Genomic DNA, 25,669 nt, shown 5'->3' on the forward strand with positions numbered 1-25,669 from the left:
ATGCACTATTTCAAAGTAAGGAATAGTATGCACAGAGTCCAAGGGTTCCCCTTAGAGGTAAGATAGTGGCAAAAAGAGATAATACTAATGCTCTATTGTGTGGTAGTGTGGTCGAGCAGTAGGCTTATCAAAGGAGTAGTGTTAAGCATTTGTTGTACACACACAAGCAATAAATGAGGAACACACACTCCGAGACAATGCCAGGCCAATAGGTTTTTGTACAGAAAAATATCTTTTCTTAGTTTATTTTAAGAACCACAGGTTCAAGATTTACATGTAATACTTCAAATGAAAGGTATTGCAGGTAGGTACTTTAGGAACTTTGAATTAGCAAAATAGCATATACAGTTTTCACATAAATCACATATAGCTTTTTTTAAACTAGACAGTGCAATTTTCAACAGTTCCTGGGGGCAGTAAGAGTTTGTTAGTTTTTGCAGGTAAGTAAACCACCTACGGGGTTCAAGTTTGGGTCCAAGGTAGCCCACCGTTGGGGGTTCAGAGCAACCCCAATGTTACCACACCAGCAGCTCCGGGCCGGTCAGGTGCAGAGGTCAAAGTGGTGCCCAAAACGCATAGGCTTCAAAGGAGAAGGGGGTGCCCCGGTTCCAGTCTGCCAGCAGGTAAGTACCCGCGTCTTCGGAGGGCAGACCAGGGGGGTTTGTAGGGCACCGGGGGTGGGGGGGGGGAGGGACACAAGTCCACACAGAAAGTACACCCTCAGCAGCACGGGGGCGGCCAGGTGCAGTGTGCAAACAAGCGTCGGGTTTGTAATAGGAATCAATGGGAGACCAAGGGGTCTCTTCAGCGATGCAGGCAGGCAAGGGGAGGGCTCCTCAGGGTAGACACCACCCGGGCAAGTGTGAGGGCCTCCTGGGGGTCACTCCTGCACTGGAGTTCGGATCCTTCAGGTCCTGGGGGCTGCGGGTGCAGAGTCTTTGCCAGGCGCTGGGATCTGAGGAGCAGGCAGTCGCGGTCAGGGGGAGCCTCGGGATTCCCTCTGCAGGCGTCGCTGTGGGGGCTCAGGGGGGTCAACTCTGGCTACTCACGGTCTCGCAGTCGCCGGGGAGTCCTCCCTGAAGTGTTTGTTCTCCACAAGTCGAGCCGGGGGCGTCGGGTGCAGAGTAGCAAGTCTCACGCTTCCGGCGGGAAACGCGAGTTGTTTTAAAGTTGCTCCTTTGTAACAAAGTTGCAGTCTTGGGTGAACAGAGCCGCTGTCCTCTGGAGTTCTTGGTCCTTCTAGAGCAGGGCAGTCCTCTGAGGATTCAGAGGTCACTGGTCCCTGGGGAAAGCGTTGCTGGAGCAGTGTCTTTAGAAGGGGGGAGACAGGCCGGTAGAGCTGGGGCCAAAGCAGTTGGTGTCTCCGTCTTCTCTGCAGGGTGTTTCAGCTTAGCAGTCCTCTTCTTCTTAGGTTGCAGGAATCTAGTTTCCTAGGCTCTGGGGAGCCCCTAAATACTCGAATTAGGGGTGTGTTCAGGTCTGGGAGGGCAGTAGCCAATGGCTACTGTTTGTGCCTCCTCCCTGAGGGTAGGGGGGCACATCCCTAATCCTATTGGGGGAATCCTCCATCTGCAAGATGGAGGATTTCTAAAAGTCAGAGTCACCTCAGCTCAGGACACCTTAGGGGCTGTCCTGACTGGCCAGTGACTCCTCCTTGTTTTTCTCATTATCTCTCCTGGACTTGCTGCCAAAAGAGGGGGCTGTGTCCAGGGCGCGGGCATCTCCACTAGCTGGAGAGCCCTGGGGCATTGTAACACGAAGCCTGAGCCTTTGAGGCTCCCTGCTAGGTGTTACAGTTCCTGCAGGGGGGAGGTGTGAAGCACCTCCACCCATAGCAGGCTTTTGTTTCTGTCCTCAGAGAGCACAAAGGCCCTCACCGCATGGGGTCAGAAGCTCGTCTCTCAGCAGCAGGCTGGCACAGACCAGTCAGTCCTGCACTGAACAATTGGGTAAAATACAGGGGGCATCTCTAAGATGTCCTCTGTGTGCATTTTTTAATAAATCCAACACTGGCATCAGTGTGGGTTTATTATTCTGAGAAGTTTGATACTAAACTTCCCAGTATTCAGTGTAGCCATTATGGAGCTGTGGAGTTCGTTTTTGACAGACTCCCAGACCATATACTCTTATGGCTACCCTGCACTTACAATGTCTAAGGTTTTGTTTAGACACTGTAGGGGCATAGTGCTCATGCACATATGCCCTCACCTGTGGTATAGTGCACCCTGCCTTAGGGCTGTAAGGCCTGCTAGAGGGGTGACTTACCTATGCCACAGGCAGTGTGAGGTTGGCATGGCACCCTAAGGGGAGTGCCATGTCGACTTAGTCATTTTCTCCCCACCAGCACACACAAGCTGGCAAGCAGTGTGTCTGTGCTGTGTGAGCGGTCCCTAGGGTGGCATAAGACCTGCTGCAGCCCTTCGAGACCTTCCCTGGCATCAGGGCCCTTGGTACCAGTTACAAGGGACTTACCTGGATGCCAGGGTTGTGCCAATTGTGGAGACAATGGTACATTTTAGGTGAAAGAACACTGGTGCTGGGGCCTGGTTAGCAGGGTCCCAGCACATTTCTCAGTCAAGTCAGCATCAGTATCAGGCAAAAAGTGGGGGGTAACTGCAACAGGGAGCCATTTCTTTACACTGGTGCACTGAAGAAGCTTCCTCCCATGACCTCTTTTGACTATACCACTATGACTGAGAAGTGTACCTTAAGCTAGGTCTAAGGAAGTCCCTCATCTAGAAGATATGCAAGGTACCTCAGAATGGCAGCTTCCTGCACCCATTCTTTTTGGTACTTGTTCCATTTTGTTGTGCAAAATTTCCTTGTGGTTACTCTTGTAGATTCTTTTAGATTTTCCATTGTCCTCTGAGGTAATCCTAGATTCTGAAACTCGATGACCTCACTAGGCTGAGGGTGTTCGGTTCTGGGTGGAATATCTAGTGCCCTCTCTTTTGTTAGGAGGTCTGGGTGCACTGGTAGTGTCATCGCTCTGTACTTTGCCATTTCTACTAGGTCTGAAAAACGTGTCTGCTTGGTCCATTAAAGAGCAATCAAGATTATGTCACCTGAGTTTGCCGGCATTCCTCAAGTACAACAGGTATGTGGGGCATTGCTAGAAAAGCATATCCACATTTTCATGACTCTGCATTTGCTAGAGATCGGTGAAATGGGTACACCTGGATGCAAAGTTTTGGCATTTTGCATTCTCTGGGGGTCCGAAGAGGTCTGCTTGCGGTGTGCCCCATAGCCTGAAATGTTTTCTATCTATTGCTTTAGCTCCCACTTGTGAGAAGTGTCTGCTCAGCTTGTCTGCCTTTTTTCCCCAGTAGGTGAACAGCCATTATGGTAATCCTGCTCTGTATGGCCCAATTCCATATCAGTTGGGTGTGGCCATGTTTCACCCGGTCTGTTGAGGTGAAACATTGTGGTTAGGTTGTCTGTTTGATTCAGACCTGCTTTCATCCAATATACATGTTTGAAAGGCTTTCAAGGCCAAAACGATTGTCTTCACTTCCAACACATTCATGGTGCTGTATTGCATCTACTGGGCTCCATATAAGCCTTTGGTGTTAACTTTCCATATCAGAACACGCCAGCCTCTTTGTGGCGCATCCGTTGTGATTGTTACTGAAGGAGCTGGGTTTTGAAAGGTCTGCTTACGTGGATATTCTCTATGCTCCACTACTGTATTTCCCTATTTCACCTGTTTCAACCACTAGAACTTCCCAACTCTGTTGCATGTGACCACTGACTGCAGGCATTCCTGGTGTGGCCTCATATGCACCCTGGCATAGGGGATCACTATATTGCAATAAGTATCATGGCCAGTAATTTCCCCCCCTGTTCTCAGCTTGCCCCTTCTGGTATCTGAGAGTCTGCTCTGTTATAGCCAAGACTCTTTTGCATAGGGAAAGCTGTGAATTTAATCTCACCCTTAGTGCTTTTTTTCTCTTTCTGGAGTTGGGGATGACTTTTCTATGTTTAGAGAGAAACCCAGGTCGTGCATCATGTTCACGAGGAATATGTTACTCACCCTGTAAGAATCTGTTTATGGCATGCAGGCTGTAGATTCACATGCTTTGCATACTCCTGCTATCTAACGTTGGGTCCATATATGTGTGCAATTTGTTTTTCTTCAAAGAAGTCTTTCGACTCCTACTCTTGGTGAGAAGACACATGGGCAATGACTGCAATGTTAGATTATTTTCCCGCAGGTGATTTAGAATGGAATGTGAGTAAGCATCAGCAAAGTAATGTCCATGCATATGAAATATTTAAAAGGAACTGCAACGGACACAGGTGTCAGGGAAGAGGGTGGGCGTATATGAATCTACAGCACTGCATGCCATGAACAGATTCTTACAGGGTAAGTAACATATTCCGTTTGAGGCATGTGTGGCTATAGATACACATGCTTTGTATAGACTGTAAAGCAGTGCCCTTCAAAAGCAGTGGCTAACCTGTGGGTCCTGCAGTTGTTTGGAAGAGTGCACATAGAACAACCTGTCCTACGTTAGCTTGTTGGCGTGCTAGAACATCCACATAATAATGTTGAGTGGAAGTGTGCGTTGTAGACCACATAGCTTCTTTAAAAATGTCAGCTATCAGGATTTTACCCAGGAAAGCCATAGAAGCCTTTATTTTACGAAAAGAATATGCTCTAGAGAGTGTAGGTAAAGTCCTTTTAGCTTTGGTTCAACATGTCTGATTACATTTAATTATCCATCTAGAAATGCCCGATAAAGATATGGGGTTTCCTTTATTGGGGGGGACAAAGCAACAAAGTTGCTTGGTTTTACAGAAGCCTTAGGTTCTGTCAATGTATTACATTAAAGTTTAACATCTGGTGTATGAAGGGCCATTTCCGCTACTGAGTCTGCTTGAGGAAAGAAAAACGGTAACTCAACTGATTAACCAGAAAGGGAGCACCCTGCCTCACACTCCAGCATGCAGTCAGCCCCAGTGCATCATGGTAAATGCAGTACAAGTTCGTTTCTTATCCAAAAAGTAAACTAAAGTTTTTCTCCTTAGTAGGTGCAGCAAGTGCTGTAAATCTCTGGACACGTGTTTCTGGGTAAGCCCTTCATCAGCAGAGAGCAGCTTTGTCTGTGGGGTTACTGGAAAAGCTGCCAAAAGTCTTCTCAGGTTGTGTACCATTCACTGGCACGCAGGTACTTCAACCAGAGCTCGTCAGCTCGTTGGCTCAAGGCAGCCTTCTTAAACAGAAAAAACAGAAAGGGAGCACCCTGCCTCAGGAGGTGGAACATCAGCTGTGGTTTGTGAATTAGCCCTTTTTTCCGGGCATTGGACACAATTACTGAGTCAGGGGGGAAATTGCTCTTGGGTGTACACAGTGTCTAAAGGTGCAGCTTTTTCAATTTTTGTCGACCCTGGGAGTGATATGTGCTCGGCCAGGGTCTCTAAAGATGTCGGTATGACGAATCATGCCTTTTCATGTAGGGAGGTATTGGGTAGCGCTATGGAGTAAGTTTTTGTAAGGAAATGCCTCCTTGGCATGGTTACCCCCTGACTTTTTGCCTTTGCTGATGCTATGTTTTGAATTGAAAGTGTGCTGAGGCCTGCTAACCAGGCCCCAGCACCAGTGTTCTTTCCCTAACCTGTACTTTTGATTCCACAATTGGCACACCCTGGCATCCAGATAAGTCCCTTGTAAGTGGTAACCCTGGTACCAAGGGCCCTGATGCCAAGGAAGGTCTCTAAGGGCTGCAGCATGTCTTATGCCACCCTGGAGACCCCTCACTCAGCACAGACACCCTGCTTGCCAGCTTGTGTGTGCTGGTGAGAACAAAACGAGTAAGTCGACATGGCACTCCCCTCAGGGTGCCATGCCAGCCTCTCACTGCCTATGCAGGTATAGATAAGTCACCCCTCTAGTAGGCCTTACAGCCCTAAGGCAGGGTGCACTATACCATAGGTGAGGGCACCAGTGCATGAGCACTGTGCCCCTACAGTGTCTAAGCAATACCTTAGACATTGTAAGTGCAGGGTAGCCATAAGAGTATATGGTCTGGGAGTCTGTTCTACACGAACTCCACAGCACCACAATGGCTACACTGAAAACTGGGAAGTTTGGTATCAAACTTCTCAGCACAATAAATGCACACTGATGCCAGTGTACATTTTATTGTAAAATACACACCACAGAGGGCACCTTAGAGGTGCCCCCTGAAACCTTAACCGACTATCTGTGTAGGCTGACTGGTTCCAGCAGCTTGCCACAACCGAGACATGTTGCTGGCCCCATGGGGAGAGTGCCTTTGTCACTCTGAGGCCAGTAACAAAGCCTGCACTGGGTGGAGATGCTAACACCTCCCCCAGGCAGGAGCTGTAACACCTGGCGGTGAGCCTCAAAGGCTCACCCCTTTGTCACAGCACCGCAGGACACTCCAGCTAGTGGAGTTGCCCGCCCCATCCGGCCACGGCCCCCACTTTTGGCGGCAAGGCCGGAGAAAATAATGAGAACAACAAGGAGTCACTGACCAGTCAGGACAGCCCCTAAGGTGCCCTGAGCTGAAGTGACTAACTTTTAGAAATCCTCCATCTTGCAGATGGAGGATTCCCCCAATAGGATTAGGGATGTGACCCCCTCCCCTTGGGAGGAGGCACAAAGAGGGTGTACCCACCCTCAGGGCTAGTAGCCATTGGCTACTAACCCCCCAGACCTAAACACGCCCTTAAATTTAGTATTTAAGGGCTCCCCTGAACCTAAGAATTTAGATTCCTGCAACTTACCGAAGAAGAAGACTGCTGAGCTGAAAACCCCTGCAGAAGAAGAAAGAAGACACCAACTGCTTTGGCCCCAGTCCTACCGGCCTGTCTCCTGCCTTCTAAAGAACCCTGCTCCGGCGACGCTTTCTCCAGGACCAGCGACCTCTAAATCCTCAGAGGACTGCCCTGCTTCCAAGAGACCAAGAAACTCCCGAGGACAGCGGCACTGCTCCAAAAGAACTGCAACTTTGTTTCAAGGAGCAGATTTAAAGACCCCTGCAACTCCCCGCAAGAAGCGTGAGACTTGCAACACTGCACCCGGCGACCCCGACTCGACTGGTGGAGAAACAACGCTTCAGGGAGGACCCTCCGGTGACTCTACGACTGTGAGTAACCAAAGTTGTCCCCCCTGAGCCCCCACAGCGACGCCTGCAGAGGGAATCCCCAGGCTCCCCCTGACCGCGACTGCCTGAACTCCATTTCCCGACGGCTGGAAAAGACCCTGCACCCGCAGCCCCCAGCACCTAAAGGAACGGAACTCCTGTGCAGGAGTGACCCCCAGGAAGCCCTCTCCCTTGCCCAGGTGGTGGCTACCCCGAGGAGCCCCCCCCGTGCCTGCCTGCAACGCTGAAGAGATCCCTTGATCTCTCATTGATTTCCATTGAAACCCCGACGCTTGTTTCTACACTGCACCCGGCCGCCCCAGTGCCGCTGAGGGTGTACTTTTTGTGTGGACTTGTGTCCCCCCCGGTGCCCTACAAAACCCCCCTGGTCTGCCCTCCTTAGACGCGGGTACTTACCTGCTGGCAGACTGGAACCGGGGCACCCCCCTCTCTCCATTGAAGCCTATGTGTTTTGGGCACCTCTTTGACCTCTGCACCTGACCGGCCCTGAGCTGCTAGTGTGGTAACTTTGGGGTTGCTCTGAACCCCCAACGGTGGGCTACCTTGGACCCAAACCTGAGACTTGTAAGTGATTTACTTACCTGACAAAACTAACAAAAACTTACCTCCCCCAGGAACTGTGAAAATGGCATTGTGTCCACTTTTAAAACAGCTTATTGTGTTTTATGTAAAAAGTATACATGCTAATGAAATGATTCAAAGTTCCTAAAGTACTTACCTGCAATACCTTTCAAATGAGATATTACATGTAGAATTTGAACCTGTGGTTCTTAAAATAAACTAAGAAAAGATATTTTTCTATAACAAAACCTATTGGCTGGATTTGTCTCCGAGTGTGTGTTCCTCATTTATTGCCTGTGTGTATGTACAACAAATGCTTAACACTACTCCTTTGATAAGCCTACTGCTCGACCACACTACCACAAAATAGAGCATTAGTATTATCTCTTTTTGCCACTATCTTACCTCTAAGGGGAACCCTTGGACTCTGTGCATACTATTCCTTACTTTGAAATAGTGCATACAGAGCTAACTTCCTACAGTTTTGAAGTACAAATTCTGTTTTATAGGTTTTTTATGGAGAGGGACTTGGTGGTAGGCTGCTGCCATGCTGATGAGTTCCTGATAAGAGGTGGTGTCATCAGAAGGTGATTGTTTGGCACAATACAGTTCTGGGTCGGTGTCCCCCAAGCGATCAACATCATAATTTGATCAGGGATCTGTAGGCTGTGGTGCATCATAAGGATTATCTGCCCCCCCAAACCCCTACCTTGTCTGCCTATGAAGGAAAGTGGTGATCCCTGTGGAGTAATATCTAGGGGGCCGCCCTCAGGATGAGGTGGAGAGGGGGTATGTGGTCAAATGGAGGGTGGAAGAGGAGGTGTTTAGTGAAAGAACACAGGTGCTGGGGCCTGGTTACCAGGGTACCAGCACTCACTCAGTCAAGTCAGCATCAATAATCAGCAAAAAAAAAAAAAAAGAGAGAAAAAAAGAGAGAAATATGTGTATGTTTTTTTTTATCCTAGCCCTGTCTTTTGAGTTTAGTTTTAAGGCTTTATTTTTTGTAATTTTTTTAATAGGCTTTCGAAGAGTTTTCACCAATCCATTTTGCCCCCCACTTTGATATTTTCACCCCAATAGTAAGGTTATTTGCAGTCTGCTCACAAAGCCTATTAAAAGTCTCCACTGCTTCGCAGTCGTGTGCACCCTAATCCAAGCATACAGAAATTTCTTGTTCCCTCATGGTTACCAGTTTTTCCATGAAGGACTTTGGTACCACCTTACTCCATTTGAGTCCGTCCCTGATCCTTAGGGGAGATTACAGTATTATTCTGGCCCACCCCCTGGGAGACTAATTGCTCAAGCCCCCATTGCATTTCCACTACGAGGGGATTATGATCACTTAAATTATTCCATTCGATCTTCATCTGGGTAACTTGATGGGCCAGCGGGGCTGAAAATAAAGTCAATTATGGAATAACTCTCCTCTCCCTATAAATGACGGTACAGTGTCTCCTTCAGCCACCAGGTCAATATGATGCAAATGTCTGGCCGCTTAGAGACTTCCCAGTGCCTCTCCTTGTACTGGATGCTCACATTGAGCACTAGTACCACAGTCAAGGCTGATCTCATCGTGGAAAAACAGTTGCGGGGCACAGATGAACATTAAAATCACCCATAATAATCACAAAATAAGTAATGTCGTGGCATGCATCATAATTGTAAGGAAATGCCTCCTTGGCATGGTTGCCCCCTGACTTTTTGCCTTTGCTGATGCTATGTTTACAATTGAAAGTGTGCTGAGGCCTGCTAACCAGGCCCCAGCACCAGTGTTCTTTCCCTAACCTGTACTTTTGTATCCACAATTGGCAGACCCTGGCATCCAGATAAGTCCCTTGTAACTGGTACTTCTAGTACCAAGGGCCCTGATGCCAAGGAAGGTCTCTAAGGGCTGCAGCATGTCTTATGCCACCCTGGAGACCTCTCACTCAGCACAGACACACTGCTTGCCAGCTTGTGTGTGCTAGTGAGGACAAAACGAGTAAGTCGACATGGCACTCCCCTCAGGGTGCCATGCCAGCCTCTCACTGCCTATGCAGTATAGGTAAGACACCCCTCTAGCAGGCCTTACAGCCCTAAGGCAGGGTGCACTATACCATAGGTGAGGGTACCAGTGCATGAGCAGGGTACCCCTACAGTGTCTAAACAAAACCTTAGACATTGTAAGTGCAGGGTAGCCATAAGAGTATATGGTCTGGGAGTCTGTCAAACACGAACTCCACAGCACCATAATGGCTACACTGAAAACTGGGAAGTTTGGCATCAAACTTCTCAGCACAATAAATGCACACTGATGCCAGTGTACATTTTATTGTAAAATACACCCCAGAGGGCACCTTAGAGGTGCCCCCTGAAACTTAACCGACTATCTGTGTAGGCTGACTAGTTTTAGCAGCCTGCCACAAACCGAGACATGTTGCTGGCCCCATGGGGAGAGTGCCTTTGTCACTCTGAGGCCAGTAACAAAGCCTGCACTGGGTGGAGATGCTAACACCTCTCCCAGGCAGGAATTGTCACACCTGGCGGTGAGCCTCAAAGGCTCACCTCCTTTGTGCCAACCCAGCAGGACACTCCAGCTAGTGGAGTTGCCCGCCCCCTCCGGCCAGGCCCCACTTTTGGCGGCAAGGCCGGAGAAAATAATGAGAATAACAAGGAGGAGTCACTGGCCAGTCAGGACAGCCCCTAAGGTGTCCTGAGCTGAGGTGACTCTAACTTTTAGAAATCCTCCATCTTGCAGATGGAGGATTCCCCCAATAGGGTTAGGATTGTGACCCCCTCCCCTTGGGAGGAGGCACAAAGAGGGTGTACCCACCCTCAGGGCTAGTAGCCATTGGCTACTAACCCCCCAGACCTAAACACGCCCTTAAATTTAGTATTTAAGGGCTACCCTGAACCCTAGAAAATTAGATTCCTGCAACTACAAGAAGAAGGACTGCCTAGCTGAAAAACCCCTGCAGAGGAAGACCAGAAGACGACAACTGCCTTGGCTCCAGAAACTCACCGGCCTGTCTCCTGCCTTCCAAAGATCCTGCTCCAGCGACGCCTTCCAAAGGGACCAGCGACCTCGACATCCTCTGAGGACTGCCCCTGCTTCGAAAAGACAAGAAACTCCCGAGGACAGCGGACCTGCTCCAAGAAAAGCTGCAACTTTGTTTCCAGCAGCTTTAAAGAACCCTGCAAGCTCCCCGCAAGAAGCGTGAGACTTGCAACACTGCACCCGGCGACCCCGACGCGGCTGGTGGCGATCCAACACCTCAGGAGGGACCCCAGGACTACTCTGATACTGTGAGTACCAAAACCTGTCCCCCCTGAGCCCCCACAGCGCCGCCTGCAGAGGGAATCCCGAGGCTTCCCCTGACCGCGACTCTTTGAACCTAAAGTCCCGACGCCTGGGAGAGACCCTGCACCCGCAGCCCCCAGGACCTGAAGGACCGGACTTTCACTGGAGAAGTGACCCCCAGGAGTCCCTCTCCCTTGCCCAAGTGGAGGTTTCCCCGAGGAATCCCCCCCTTGCCTGCCTGCAGCGCTGAAGAGATCCCGAGATCTCTCATAGACTAACATTGAAAACCCGACGCTTGCTTCTACACTGCACCCGGCCGCCCCCGCGCTGCTGAGGGTGAAATTTCTGTGTGGACTTGTGTCCCCCCCGGTGCCCTACCAAACCCCCCTGGTCTGCCCTCCGAAGACGCGGGTACTTACCTGCAAGCAGACCGGAACCGGGGCACCCCCTTCTCTCCATTCTAGCCTATGCGTTTTGGGCACCACTTTGAACTCTGCACCTGACCGGCCCTGAGCTGCTGGTGTGGTGACTTTGGGGTTGCTCTGAACCCCCAACGGTGGGCTACCTTGGACCAAGAACTAAGCCCTGTAAGTGTCTTACTTACCTGGTTAACCTAACAAATACTTACCTCCCCTAGGAACTGTGAAAATTGCACTAAGTGTCCACTTTTAAAACAGCTATTTGTCAATAACTTGAAAAGTATACATGCAATTTTGATGATTTGAAGTTCCTAAAGTACTTACCTGCAATACCTTTCGAATGAGATATTACATGTAGAATTTGAACCTGGGGTTCCTAAAATAAACTAAGAAAAGATATTTTTCTATATAAAAACCTATTGGCTGGATTTGTCTCTGAGTGTGTGTACCTCATTTATTGTCTATGTGTATGTACAACAAATGCTTAACACTACTCCTTGGATAAGCCTACTGCTCGACCACACTACCACAAAATAGAGCATTAGTATTATCTATTTTTACCACTATTTTACCTCTAAGGGGAACCCTTGGACTCTGTGCATGCTATTCCTTACTTTGAAATAGCACATACAGAGCCAACTTCCTACATTGGTGGATCAGCGGTGGGGTACAAGACTTTGCATTTGCTGGACTACTCAGCCAATACCTGATCACACGACAAATTCCAAAATTGTCATTAGAAATTGATTTTTGCAATTTGAAAAGTTTTCTAAATTCTTAAAAGAACTGCTAGGGCCTTGTGTTAGATCCTGTTTAGCATTTCTTTTAGAGTTTAAAAGTTTGTAAAAGTTTGAATTAGATTCTAGAACCAGTTTTAGTTTCTTAAAAAGTATTCCAACTTTTAGAAGCATAATGTCTAGCACAGATGTGAATGTGGTGGAACTCGACACCACACCTTACCTCCATCTACAGATGAGAGAGCTAAGGTCACTCTGTAAACTAAAGAAAATAGCAATGGGCCCCAAACCTACCAAAGTACAGCTCCAGGAGCTTTTGGCAGAGTTTGAAAAGGCCAACCCCTCTGAGGATGGCAACTCAGAGGATGAAGATAGTGACTTGGAGGGAAATTCCCCCCCTCCAGTCCTACTTAGGGAGAGCAGGGCTTCTCAAGCCCTGACTCCACAAATAATAGTCAGAGATGCTGGTTCCCTCACAGGAGGGACCAACAACTCTGAAATCACTGAGGATAACTCCAGTGAAGAGGACATCCAGTTAGCCAGGATGGCCAAAAGATTGGCTTTGGAAAGACAGATCCTAGCCATAGAGAGGGAAAGACAAGAGATGGGCCTAGGACCCATCAATGGTGGCAGCAACATAAATAGGGTCAGAGATTCTCCTGACATGTTGAAAATCCCCAAAGGGATTGTAACTAAATATGAAGATGGTGATGACATCACCAAATGGTTCACAGCTTTTGAGAGGGCTTGTGTAACCAGAAAAGTGAACAGATCTCACTGGGGTGCTCTCCTTTGGGAAATGTTCACTGGAAAGTGTAGGGATAGACTCCTCACACTCTCTGGAAAAGATGCAGAATCTTATGACCTCATGAAGGGTACCCTGATTGAGGGCTTTGGATTCTCCACTGAGGAGTACAGGATTAGGTTCAGGGGGGCTCAAAAATCCTCGAGCCAGACCTGGGTTGACTTTGTTGACTACTCAGTGAAAACACTAGATGGTTGGATTCAAGGCAGTGGTGTAAATAATTATGATGGGCTGTACAATTTATTTGTGAAAGAACACCTGTTAAGTAATTGTTTCAATGATAAACTGCATCAGCATCTGGTAGACCTAGGACCAATTTCTCCCCAAGAATTGGGAAAGAAGGCGGACCATTGGGTCAAGACAAGGGTGTCCAAGACTTCAACAGGGGGTGACCAAAAGAAAGGGGTCACAAAGACTCCCCAGCAGAAGGGTGATGAGACAACCAAAACTAAAAATAGTAAAGAGTCTTCTACAGGCCCCCAAAAACCTGCACAGGAGGGTGGGCCCAGAGCCTCTTCACAAAACAATGGGTACAAGGGTAAAAACTTTGATCCCAAAAAGGCCTGGTGTCATAGCTGTAAACAGCATGGACACCAAACTGGAGACAAGGCCTGTCCCAAGAAAGGTTCCACTCCAAACTCCCATCCAGGTAACACTGGTATGGCTAGTCTCCAAGTGGGATCAACAGTGTGCCCAGAGCAAATCAGGGTCCACACTGAAGCTACTCTAGTTTCTGAGGGTGGGGTGGATTTAGCCACACTAGCTGTCTGGCCGCCTAACATGCAAAAATACAGACAGCAACTCTTAATTAATGGGACTAGAATAGAGGGCCTGAGGGATACAGGTGCCAGTGTCACCATGGTGACAGAGAAACTGGTTTCCCCCGGCCAATACCTGACTGGAAAAACTTACACAGTCACCAACGCTGACAATCAGAGAAAAGTACATCCCATGGCAATGGTTACTTTAGAATGGGGAGGGGTCAATGGCCTGAAACAGGTGGTGGTCTCCTCAAATATCCCAGTGGACTGTCTGCTTGGAAATGACCTGGAGTCCTCAGCATGGGCTGAGGTAGAACTAAAAACCCATGCAGCAATGCTGGGTATCCCTGAACTGGTGTGTGTGAAAACAAGAGCACAATGCAAGGCACAGGGTGAAAAAGTAGAGCTAGAGTCTGGAAAAATGGCCCAGCCTACCAAGAGAACAGGAAAGTCAGTTGGGAAACCAACTGCAACACAGCAAAAGAAAGGGAACCTCTCTTCTCAGGAAGAAGTTCTGCCCTCTGAGGGAACTGAGCCTTTGGAGCTTGAACCTTATCAGGTTGAGCTCTTAGGCCCAGGGGGACCCTCAAGGGAGGAGCTGTGTAAGGGACAAGAAACCTGTCCCTCTCTTGAAGGCCTTAGGCAGCAAGCTGCTGAAGAGTCCAAAGGCAAGAAAAATGGAACACATAGGGTCTATTGGGAAGATGGGCTCCTGTACACTGAGGCCAGAGACCCCAAACCTGGTGCCACTAGGAGAGTGGTAGTGCCTCAGCTGTTCAGAGAGTTCATCCTAACATTGGCCCATGACATTCCCCTTGCTGGACATTTGGGACAAACCAAGACGTGGGAGAGGTTAGTCAACCACTTCTACTGGCCCAATATGTCCAACATGGTTAAGGAGTTTTGCCTCTCCTGCCCCACCTGTCAAGCCAGTGGTAAGACAGGTGGGCATCCAAAGGCCCCCCTCATTCCACTTCCTGTGGTGGGGGTGCCCTTTGAAAGAGTGGGTGTGGACATAGTTGGTCCACTGGAACCTCCCACAGCCTCAGGAAATATGTATATCCTGGTAGTAGTGGATCATGCTACCAGGTATCCTGAAGCTATTCCCCTTAGGTCGACTACTGCCCCTGCAGTAGCCAAGGCCCTCATTGGTATCTTTACCAGAGTGGGTTTCCCTAAGGAGGTGGTGTCTGACCGAGGTACCAACTTCATGTCAGCATACCTAAAGCACATGTGGAATGAGTGTGGAGTGACTTATAAATTCACTACACCTTACCATCCACAAACTAATGGCTTAGTTGAGAGATTCAACAAGACATTAAAGGGCATGATCATGGGGCTCCCAGAAAAACTCAAAAGGAGATGGGATGTCCTCCTGCCATGTCTGCTTTTCGCTTACAGGGAGGTACCACAGAAGGGAGTAGGGTTCTCACCCTTTGAACTTCTGTTTGGTCATCCTGTAAGGGGACCACTTGCCCTTGTTAAAGAAGGCTGGGAGAGACCTCTCCATGAGCCTAAACAGGACATAGTGGACTATGTACTTGGCCTTCGCTCTAGAATGGCAGAGTACATGGAAAAGGCAACCAAAAACCTTGAGGCCAGCCAACAACTCCAGAAGTTTTGGTATGACCAAAAGGCTGCACTGGTTGAGTTTCAACCAGGGCAGAAAGTCTGGGTTCTGGAGCCTGTGGCTCCCAGGGCACTCCAGGACAAATGGAGTGGCCCTTACCCAGTGCTAGAGAGGAAGAGTCAGGTCACCTACCTGGTGGACCTGGGCACAAGCAGGAGCCCCAAGAGGGTGATCCATGTGAACCGCCTTAAGCTCTTCCATGACAGGGCTGATGTGAATCTGTTAATGGTAACAGATGAGGATCAGGAGGCAGAGAGTGAACCTCTCCCTGATCTTCTGTCATCAGACCCAAAAGATGGCACAGTAGATGGAGTGATCTACTCAGACACCCTCTCTAGCCAACAGCAGGCTGATTGTAGGAGAGTCCTACAACAGTTTCCTGAGCTTTTCTCCCTAACCCCTGGTCAGACACACCTGTGTACCCATGATGTGGACACAGGAGACAGCATGCCTGTCAAGAACAAAATCTTCAGACAGTCTGACCATGTTAAGGAAAGCATCAAGGTGGAAGTCCACAAGATGCTGGAATTGGGAGTCATTGAGCGCTCTGACAGCCCCTGGGCTAGCCCAGTGGTCTTAGTCCCCAAACCTCACACCACAGATGGAAAGAAAGAGATGAGGTTTTGTGTGGACTACAGAGGGCTCAATTCTGTCACCAAGACAGATGCTCATCCAATTCCAAGAGCTGATGAGCTCATTGATAAATTAGGTGCTGCCAAATTTCTAAGTACCTTTGACTTGACAGCAGGGTACTGGCAAATAAAAATGGCACCTGGAGCAAAAGAAAAGACAGCATTCTCCACACCTGATGGGCATTATCAGTTTACTGTTATGCCCTTTGGTTTAAAGAATGCCCCTGCCACCTTCCAAAGGTTGGTGAATCAAGTCCTTGCTGGCTTGGAGTCCTTTAGCACAGCTTATCTTGATGATATTGCTGTCTTTAGCTCCACCTGGCAGGATCACCTGGTCCACCTGAGGAAGGTTTTGAAGGCTCTGCAATCTGCAGGCCTCTCTATCAAGGCATCCAAATGCCAGATAGGGCAGGGAACTGTGGTTTACTTGGGACACCTTGTAGGTGGAGGCCAAGTTCAGCCACTCCAACCCAAGATCCAGACTATTCTGGACTGGGTAGCTCCAAAAACCCAGACTCAAGTCAGGGCATTCCTTGGCTTGACTGGGTATTACAGGAGGTTTGTGAAGGGATATGGATCCATTGTGACAGCCCTCACTGAACTCACCTCCAAGAAAATGCCCAAGAAAGTGAACTGGACTGTGGAATGCCAACAGGCCTTTGACACCCTGAAACAGGCAATGTGCTCAGCACCAGTTCTCAAAGCTCCAGATTATTCTAAGCAGTTCATTGTGCAGACTGATGCCTCTGAACATGGGATAGGGGCAGTTTTGTCCCAAACAAATGATGATGGCCTTGACCAGCCTGTTGCTTTCATTAGCAGGAGGTTACTCCCCAGGGAGCAGCGTTGGAGTGCCATTGAGAGGGAGGCCTTTGCTGTGGTTTGGTCCCTGAAGAAGCTGAGACCATACCTCTTTGGGACTCACTTCCTAGTTCAAACCGACCACAGACCTCTCAAATGGCTGATGCAAATGAAAGGTGAAAATCCTAAACTGTTGAGGTGGTCCATCTCCCTACAGGGAATGGACTTTATAGTGGAACACAGACCTGGGACTGCCCATGCCAATGCAGATGGCCTTTCCAGGTTCTTCCACTTAGAAAATGAAGACTCTCTTGGGAAAGGTTAGTCTCATCCTCTTTCGTTTGGGGGGGGGTTGTGTAAGGAAATGCCTCCTTGGCATGGTTGCCCCCTGACTTTTTGCCTTTGCTGATGCTATGTTTACAATTGAAAGTGTGCTGAGGCCTGCTAACCAGGCCCCAGCACCAGTGTTCTTTCCCTAACCTGTACTTTTGTATCCACAATTGGCAGACCCTGGCATCCAGATAAGTCCCTTGTAACTGGTACTTCTAGTACCAAGGGCCCTGATGCCAAGGAAGGTCTCTAAGGGCTGCAGCATGTCTTATGCCACCCTGGAGACCTCTCACTCAGCACAGACACACTGCTTGCCAGCTTGTGTGTGCTAGTGAGGACAAAACGAGTAAGTCGACATGGCACTCCCCTCAGGGTGCCATGCCAGCCTCTCACTGCCTATGCAGTATAGGTAAGACACCCCTCTAGCAGGCCTTACAGCCCTAAGGCAGGGTGCACTATACCATAGGTGAGGGTACCAGTGCATGAGCAGGGTACCCCTACAGTGTCTAAACAAAACCTTAGACATTGTAAGTGCAGGGTAGCCATAAGAGTATATGGTCTGGGAGTCTGTCAAACACGAACTCCACAGCACCATAATGGCTACACTGAAAACTGGGAAGTTTGGCATCAAACTTCTCAGCACAATAAATGCACACTGATGCCAGTGTACATTTTATTGTAAAATACACCCCAGAGGGCACCTTAGAGGTGCCCCCTGAAACTTAACCGACTATCTGTGTAGGCTGACTAGTTTTAGCAGCCTGCCACAAACCGAGACATGTTGCTGGCCCCATGGGGAGAGTGCCTTTGTCACTCTGAGGCCAGTAACAAAGCCTGCACTGGGTGGAGATGCTAACACCTCTCCCAGGCAGGAATTGTCACACCTGGCGGTGAGCCTCAAAGGCTCACCTCCTTTGTGCCAACCCAGCAGGACACTCCAGCTAGTGGAGTTGCCCGCCCCCTCCGGCCAGGCCCCACTTTTGGCGGCAAGGCCGGAGAAAATAATGAGAATAACAAGGAGGAGTCACTGGCCAGTCAGGACAGCCCCTAAGGTGTCCTGAGCTGAGGTGACTCTAACTTTTAGAAATCCTCCATCTTGCAGATGGAGGATTCCCCCAATAGGGTTAGGATTGTGACCCCCTCCCCTTGGGAGGAGGCACAAAGAGGGTGTACCCACCCTCAGGGCTAGTAGCCATTGGCTACTAACCCCCCAGACCTAAACACGCCCTTAAATTTAGTATTTAAGGGCTACCCTGAACCCTAGAAAATTAGATTCCTGCAACTACAAGAAGAAGGACTGCCTAGCTGAAAAACCCCTGCAGAGGAAGACCAGAAGACGACAACTGCCTTGGCTCCAGAAACTCACCGGCCTGTCTCCTGCCTTCCAAAGATCCTGCTCCAGCGACGCCTTCCAAAGGGACCAGCGACCTCGACATCCTCTGAGGACTGCCCCTGCTTCGAAAAGACAAGAAACTCCCGAGGACAGCGGACCTGCTCCAAGAAAAGCTGCAACTTTGTTTCCAGCAGCTTTAAAGAACCCTGCAAGCTCCCCGCAAGAAGCGTGAGACTTGCAACACTGCACCCGGCGACCCCGACGCGGCTGGTGGCGATCCAACACCTCAGGAGGGACCCCAGGACTACTCTGATACTGTGAGTACCAAAACCTGTCCCCCCTGAGCCCCCACAGCGCCGCCTGCAGAGGGAATCCCGAGGCTTCCCCTGACCGCGACTCTTTGAACCTAAAGTCCCGACGCCTGGGAGAGACCCTGCACCCGCAGCCCCCAGGACCTGAAGGACCGGACTTTCACTGGAGAAGTGACCCCCAGGAGTCCCTCTCCCTTGCCCAAGTGGAGGTTTCCCCGAGGAATCCCCCCCTTGCCTGCCTGCAGCGCTGAAGAGATCCCGAGATCTCTCATAGACTAACATTGAAAACCCGACGCTTGCTTCTACACTGCACCCGGCCGCCCCCGCGCTGCTGAGGGTGAAATTTCTGTGTGGACTTGTGTCCCCCCCGGTGCCCTACCAAACCCCCCTGGTCTGCCCTCCGAAGACGCGGGTACTTACCTGCAAGCAGACCGGAACCGGGGCACCCCCTTCTCTCCATTCTAGCCTATGCGTTTTGGGCACCACTTTGAACTCTGCACCTGACCGGCCCTGAGCTGCTGGTGTGGTGACTTTGGGGTTGCTCTGAACCCCCAACGGTGGGCTACCTTGGACCAAGAACTAAGCCCTGTAAGTGTCTTACTTACCTGGTTAACCTAACAAATACTTACCTCCCCTAGGAACTGTGAAAATTGCACTAAGTGTCCACTTTTAAAACAGCTATTTGTCAATAACTTGAAAAGTATACATGCAATTTTGATGATTTGAAGTTCCTAAAGTACTTACCTGCAATACCTTTCGAATGAGATATTACATGTAGAATTTGAACCTGGGGTTCCTAAAATAAACTAAGAAAAGATATTTTTCTATATAAAAACCTATTGGCTGGATTTGTCTCTGAGTGTGTGTACCTCATTTATTGTCTATGTGTATGTACAACAAATGCTTAACACTACTCCTTGGATAAGCCTACTGCTCGACCACACTACCACAAAATAGAGCATTAGTATTATCTATTTTTACCACTATTTTACCTCTAAGGGGAACCCTTGGACTCTGTGCATGCTATTCCTTACTTTGAAATAGCACATACAGAGCCAACTTCCTACAATAATCTTCCAAGAAGTGTCTTAAACTTGATATGTGCTCAGTGACTTCCCCCCACACAAATGAAATATAAAAGTAGACAATTAACAGAGAAGGTGTCGCTTTGAAATCCAAATGTACCACCAATAAGCAGCTGGACCCTGTCTCTACTTGGCAAGGGATGCAGGTTCATGCCAGAGAGCAGAGAGACTAAAGTTAATAAGCCTGCTTTCGCTATTCCAGAGTTTGAGGGCACCACTAAAAAAGGAGGAGAAACCATCCAAATGAAACGAAGTATCGGAAACCAAGTTTTCGTGCAATGCTAATATATGATGCCCATTAACAAAATTTAACCAGCTCTCAATCTTTGTTATTCAGGCCGCAATGTTCCAACTGGCTAATTTCATAGAAGATTCCCGATTTAGATCTCCCTTCATCCCACTGGCCCTTTGCCCAGGGGTATTACAGCGATGTGACACCGGTGAAGCAGGGAATGGGTAGAGTCAGGGGATCCCAGTGCTGTGACTGCTAAGGAAGCCGGACTGGGAGGCATCAAGAAGCTGGTTCTGTACCAGGTCGGTCAGGAGTTGTTTGTTGATGATTTTGTCCAGTAACTTAGAAGGGAAAGGAAGCAGGAAGATTGACCAGTAGTTTTTTAGTACAATGGGGTCGGCGGTGTGTCGTTTGAGTAGTGGTTTGACTTTGGCATGTTTCAAAGCATCGGGGAATGTTGTGGTTAGTGATGGATGTGTTGAGTAGAGTGGTGAGTCCCTGGCCGATCCTTTGGTTTCTGAGATTGAAAATGTGTTGCAGGCAGGAGTCAGTGGGGGCTCCAGGGTAGATGGATTTCATGATGGAGGGTGAGTCCATGGTTGAGAAAAGGTTCCAGGTGGTTATTCTGTTAGGGTGTTGGTTGTGGTGGTGGCGACTGTCGAAGTCCATAGTCATAGGTTCGGATTCGAAGTTTCTGTATATGGCTGCAATCTTCCTGTTAAAGAAATTGGAGAGGTTGTCGCACAGCTTCTGAGAGAGTGTGATGTTGTTTTTTACTAGCCGCTGGGTTGGAGAATTCCTTAACTATATTAAACAATTCCTTGGTCTTACTGCTGATGGTTTCGATATACATGGCTAGTGCTGCCTCCTTTGTTGCTCTCAGCAGATGGCGGCATAGGTTGAGGGAGGTCTTCAAAGCCACCCTGTCAGAAGTGTCTTTGCTTGCAAACCACTTCCTCTCCAGCTGTTTGCTATTTCATCTAAAGGTTCTCAGTTAAGGGGTATACGAGCTGTCCTTTCTTCAGGGTTTTCTCTGGATGCTGCTTTTGACATGGACGATGCAGTCAGCTCAGTTGGTGACGCAGACTTTTCCCTTGTTCAAAGTCTGGGGTGGAACTGGAGGTTTTGAGGGAGTCAGCCAAATTGGTCTCTGAAACTTTGTTCCATGCCAGGTTGGGGGGTGGGGCGCATGGTGTGCACTAGATGTCTTAGGGGTGATGGTGTGGGGGCTGAAGATGTTCGGTGACGTGGATGAATGTGACGCAGCTGGTGTAGATGAAGATGGGTTTCAGTGCGTGTCCTGCGGTGTGCATAGGGTCGTAGGCAATCTAGTTTAATCCAAGGCAGCTCATACTATTGAGGAGGTGTGCAGTGTTTTTTATCATTGGGGTTGCCAATGTGGCAAAATAAGGTAGCCAAGGAAGATGTAGTCCTTGTATTCTGAGGCTAGGGGCACGATTAAGTCTGCAATGGTGTTGCAGAAGCTTGTGCACAGGCCTGGTGTAAAGAAATGGCTCCCTGTTGCAGTTACCCCCCCACTTTTTGCCTGATACTGATGCTGACTTGACTGAGAAGTGTGCTGGGACCCTGCTAACCAGGCCCCAGCACCAGTGTTCTTTCACCTAAAATGTACCATTGTTTCCACAATTGGCACAACCCTGGCACCTAGGTAAGTCCCTTGTAACTGGTACCCCTGGTACCAAGGGCCCTGATGCCAGGGAAGGTCTCTAAGGGCTGCAGCATGTCTTATGCCACCCTAGGGACCCCTCACTCAGCACAGACACACTGCTTGCCAGCTTGTGTGTGCTGATGGGGAGAAAATGACTAAGTCGACATGGCACTCCCCTCAGGGTGCCATGCCAACCTCCCACTGCCTGTGGCATAGGTAAGTCACCCCTCTAGTAGGCCTTACAGCCCTAAGGCAGGGTGCACTATACCACAGGTGAGGGCATATGTGCATGAGCACTATGCCCCTACGGTGTCTAAGCAAAACCTTAGACATTGTAAGTGCAGGGTAGCCATAAGAGTATATGGGCTGTGAGTCTGTCAAAAACGAACTCCACAGCTCCATAATGGCTACACTGAATACTGGGAAGTTTAGTATCAAACTTCAGAATAATAAACCCACACTGATGCCAGTGTTGGATTTATTAAAAAATGCACACAGAGGGCATCTTAGAGATACCCCCTGTATTTTACCCAATTGTTCAGTGCAGGACTGACTGGTCTGTGCCAGCTTGCTGCTGACAGACGAGTGTCTGACCTCATGCGGTGAGAGCCTTTGTGCTCTCTGAGGACAGAAACAAAGCCTGCTCTGGGTGGAGGTGCTTCACACCTCCCCCCTGCAGGAACTGTAACACCTAGCAGTGAGCTTCAAAGGCTCAAGCTTCGTGTTACAATGCCCCAGGGCACTCCAGCTAGTGGAGATGCCCGCCTCCTGGACCCAGCCCCCACTTTTGGCGGCAAGTCCAGGAGAGATAATGAGAAAAACAAGGAGGAGTCACTGGCCAGTCAGGACAGCCCCTAAGGTGTCCTGAGCTGAGGTGACTCTGACTTTTAGAAATCCTCCATCTTGTAGAAGGAGGATTCCCCCAATAGGGATAGGAATGTGACCCCCTCCCCTTGGGAGGAGGCACAAAGAGGGTGTACCCACCCTCAGGGCTAGTAGCCATTGGCTACTAACCCCCCAGACCTAAACACGCCCTTAAATTTAGTATTTAAGGGCTCCCCTGAACCTAAGAATTTAGATTCCTGCAACAACAAGAAGAAGGACTGCCTAGCTGAAAACCCCTGCTGAGGAAGACCCGAAGACAACAACTGCCTTGGCTCCAGAAACTCACCGGCCTGTCTCCTGCCTTCCAAAGAACTCTGCTCCAGCGACGCCTTCCAAAGGGACCAGCGACCTCTGAACCCTCTGAGGACTACCCTGCTTCGACGACGACAAGAAACTCCCGAGGACAGCGGACCTGCTCCAAAAAGACTGCAACTTTATCCAAAGGAGCAGCTTTAAAGAACCCTGCAATCTCCCCGCAAGAAGCGTGAGACTTGCAACACTGCACCCGGCGACCCCGACTCGGCTGGTGGAGAACCAACACCTCAGGGAGGACCCCCGGACTACTCTACGACTGTGAGTACCAAAACCTGTCCCCCCTGAGCCCCCACAGCGCCGCCTGCAGAGGGAATCCCGAGGCTTCCCCTGACCGCGACTCTCTGAAACCTAAGTCCCGACGCCTGGAAAAGACCCTGCACCCGCAGCCCCCAGGACCTGAAGGACCGGACTTTCACTGCAGAAGTGACCCCCAGGAGTCCCTCTCCCTTGCCCAAGTGGAGGTTTCCCCGAGGAAGCCCCCCCTTGCCTGCCTGCAGCGCTGAAGAGATCCCTTGATCTCTCATTGACTAACATTGCGAACCCGACGCTTGTTCTAACACTGCACCCGGCCGCCCCCGCGCCGCTGAGGGTGAAATTTCTGTGTGGGCTTGTGTCCCCCCCGGTGCCCTACAAAACCCCCCTGGTCTGCCCTCCGAAGACGCGGGTACTTACCTGCTGGCAGACTGGAACCGGGGCACCCCCTTCTCTCCATTGAAGCCTATGCGTTTTGGGCACCACTTTGAACTCTGCACCTGACCGGCCCTGAGCTGCTGGTGTGGTAACTTTGGGGTTGCTCTGAACCCCCAACGGTGGGCTACCTTGGACCAAGAACTGAACCCTGTAAGTGTCTTACTTACCTGGTAAAACTAACAAAAACTTACCTCCCCCAGGAACTGTGAAAATTGCACTAAGTGTCCACTTTTAAAATAGCTATTTGTGAATAACTTGAAAAGTATACATGACATTGAAATGATTCAAAGTTCCTAATGTACTTACCTGCAATACCTTTCAAACAAGATATTACATGTTAAATTTGAACCTGTGGTTCTTAAAATAAACTAAGAAAATATATTTTTCTATAACAAAACCTATTGGCTGGATTTGTCTCTGAGTGTGTGTACCTCATTTATTGTCTATGTGTATGTACAACAAATGCTTAACACTACTCCTTGGATAAGCCTACTGCTCGACCACACTACCACAAAATAGAGCATTAGTATTATCTCTTTTTACCACTATTTTACCTCTAAGGGGAACCCTTGGACTCTGTGCATGCTATTCCTTACTTTGAAATAGCACATACAGAGCCAACTTCCTACACCTGGGTTTAGGTATGCTAGGGTACCTCATGGCGTCCTGTGGTGAGAGTTCAATGTGGTGCTGTTCGGCATGACTGTGGCAAGCATGAGAAGCTGCAGCTGTCGCAGGAGAACAGTCCTACTATTAAGTGGGTTGTAGTGTGCCAGCAGCATTCGCTGGGTTGACGTATGTTTAGGGCGAGGAGGGTGGCAGTGTCAGAACTGGGGGTGGGCCAGGGTTGTGGAAGGGCTTACGTTTGGTACGCCGGCAGTGTGCCTGATGGGCATCTGCGCTGCAGCCTCCATTAAGTAGATCCTGTGAGGAGGGACGGGCCCTGGATAGGGCTAGACGGGTAATAGTGGGCAGCAGGCAGTAGCAACAATGAGGGAAAAAGCAAGAAGAAAGCAGTGAAAATTATGTAAAAGCAAAGAGAACGCACAAACATGTGGGAGAAAGCAGTGAAAACGAGGGAAAAGCAAGGAGTAGGCACACAAAATGTGGGAAAAGGAGAGAAGACAGGGATGCAGCAAAACAGGCAGAAGTAGGGCATTAGGGTCTGCTCAGTACAGCATTTGAATCTGCGATTTGCCAATGGGTTGCAGATGATCTTTATGATTTCCTTCTTAATATAATTACCCTCTTTCGGGTGGGGGTCCACTGTTGCAGGAGTACTGGCTTGTTTATGTCCTACAAGTACTATGCCACAGTATTTCTCATGATATAACTCAGGTCCTTAGATGAAGACTTGTATTTTTTTTTTTCCTCTTTCAAATCTTAGTATTACGCCTGATGCCTGTTTTTTTTTTTTTTTTTTTTTTTAAACTGTGCGTCCTTGATCTATCTCACTGGTATCAGCAGAAATTGGTTACTACACTGGGCGGGCAAGGGCATCTTCAACAGGAAGTAATATTCTGTTTGCTCCCCTTCCAACTGTACCCCATATGTGTCCACCATGTGTTAGATAATGAAAATGTCACTTACCCAGTGTACATCTGTTCGTGGCATCAGTCGCTGTAGATTCGCATGTTTTGCGTAGCTCGCCATCTGGTGTTGGGCCGGAGTGTTACAAGTTGTTTTTCTTCGAAGAAGTCTTTCGAGTCACGGGACCGAGTGACTCCTCCTTTTGTCTCCATTGCGCATGGGCGTCGACTCCATCTTCGATTGTTTTTCCCCGCAGAGGGTGAGGTAGGAGTCTAATTGTAGTAATAGTGCCCATGCAATGGAGTGACTAAGTATGTACCTATTTAAGGTTGAGATGATACATATACAAATAGTTGAAGGTAACTTCCAAACTGCTACAGGCTCCCGGGGAGGCGGGTGGGCACATGCGAATCTACAGCGACTGATGCCACGAACAGATGTACACTGGGTAAGTGACATTTTCAGTTCGATGGCATCTGTCGCTGTAGATACGCATGTTTTGCATAGACTAGTAAGCAGTTATCTCCCCA

General features: G+C 49.1%; 1 protein-coding gene across 7 annotated transcripts in view; it reads right to left on the reverse strand.

The window, feature by feature from the left end:
* CAB39 (calcium binding protein 39) overlaps positions 1–25,669 on the reverse strand; it is a 209,565-nt gene that overhangs the window by 31,823 nt on the left and 152,073 nt on the right. The window lies entirely within an intron of this gene.

This window comes from Pleurodeles waltl, chromosome 11, assembly GCF_031143425.1.
Source record: "Pleurodeles waltl isolate 20211129_DDA chromosome 11, aPleWal1.hap1.20221129, whole genome shotgun sequence".
Classification (NCBI taxonomy): Eukaryota; Metazoa; Chordata; class Amphibia; order Caudata; family Salamandridae; genus Pleurodeles; species Pleurodeles waltl.